Here is a 1,562-nt window from a genome sequence, read left to right as displayed (position 1 = left end):
ACCCTGCCATCTGTGGTAGTCACGTAATGTGGTGTCATCTTATGAAGGGGTGGAGTTCAGAGTATTGACCAAGCCGCAGCTTGATGACCTCATTCAGAGGCACTAAGGACATAAATAGCTCACTGGGGGTGGACACAGTTACAGTCCCTGTAAGACATTCCTGTTGACAAGTCGCTTGGAACTATGCTGATGGAGCCAGAGCCCTGGAGCTGGAGGAGCCACGTGGAGACCCACGCCAGTGCTGAGACGCTTCCAACTCCACTCAATCCACAAGAATTTCCTCCCACTGCCCTGTGATCTTCCTGTACTCCATGTCATTGCCTGTGTTGTTCTGTCTATTGGAACGAGCTTTATACCAAGAAGAACTTCCATAGTAAGAAGTCATTCCCGCCTGGTCTAACTCAAACCCATTCTTCTGAAGCTAGCCAGGGCCCTCTTCAGATTCATGAAGCTGCAGGCCCACAATGCAGAAACGTGACATGTCGATGCAGAAAGATCACAGGCTTGTGTGTGCAGTGTCGCATGGGGCCAAGGGCTGTGGAAATGTAGCAGGGTGCCTCCTGCCCATGGAGGCGGGCAAAGTCTAAGCAAGCAGGAAGGCAACAGGACTGGGAGAGAGTGAAAGTTCCCAGGGTCTCCCACTCTTATTTAAAAGGTCTATAATACCAAAGAGGTATAATCAGGCTGCAAACCAACTAATAGACTGGGTTTCACTCACCCCTACTCTTACCCAGGAATACTAGTCAATATAATCCCTAAGAATCACAGTGAGCGAGGGCTTCCAGTGTCTCCTCAGCTTCGTGGAGCATTTTAATTGGTATTACATTAATTCTTAGAGCCTGGTTTTTCATGAAATGCAGCTTCTAGTAATTACAATCACATGGATACTTATGAGAGGGAATAAAAGTTAGATGATAACCCAGAAAAGAATACAGAACTTGGAATGATGGAGTCCCAAATTACAAATGCTATCAACCAAAAAGGTTGAGAAAGACAAGAAACTTAATTTTCTCTTGATTCTCCAGGAGTGCGACCCGATTGACAACTCAGCTTCAGCCTACAAAAACAGTTGTCAAACTTCAAAAGAACTTCAACAAATTAAGGGCATGTGGAATTGAAAGATAATGGAATATCTAGAAACTTTTTATTTTAAACAGGGGAGAGCACAAACACAGTCCCCCACTCCCACAAATCGTGCCGTCGAGTTTCCCACATTTGGGGAAATCGCAGGGGTCGGCACATCCGCAGTGCAATGGATAAGCCTTGCCCTGGGAAAACCACCTTCCTGTTCATGGTGTTTCCCCTGCCAGGTAAGTATATCTTAAAACTTTTAAATGGATCCTGATATATATATACCAGGGTGGTGGGGGAATTTGTTACAATAGTTATAAGTAACTAATATATTGATAAAATATTTTTTCATAATATTGACAAAATTATTTGTCTTTAACATTAGTCCATAGTTAATTTTTTTAAGTAATAAGACAAACAAAAGACATAAAGACAGGATGATTATTATGCAAGAAATAAAATGTTCTTTTTTGCAAACAGCATGATCGTCT

At 42.9% G+C, this 1,562-nt stretch overlaps 1 non-coding gene across 1 annotated transcript; it reads right to left on the bottom strand.

Annotated features, from left to right (window-relative positions):
* Positions 1 to 1,154: 1,154 nt before the first annotated feature.
* On the bottom strand, positions 1,155 to 1,318 carry LOC142461770 (U1 spliceosomal RNA). The gene has a single exon (XR_012786968.1). It is a non-coding gene; the product is annotated as a U1 spliceosomal RNA (small nuclear RNA).
* Positions 1,319 to 1,562: the final 244 nt, after the last annotated feature.

The sequence above is a fragment of the Tenrec ecaudatus genome, chromosome 11 (genome assembly GCF_050624435.1).
Source record: "Tenrec ecaudatus isolate mTenEca1 chromosome 11, mTenEca1.hap1, whole genome shotgun sequence".
Classification (NCBI taxonomy): domain Eukaryota; kingdom Metazoa; phylum Chordata; class Mammalia; order Afrosoricida; family Tenrecidae; genus Tenrec; species Tenrec ecaudatus.
This window is presented reverse-complemented; position numbering and strand designations above follow the sequence as displayed.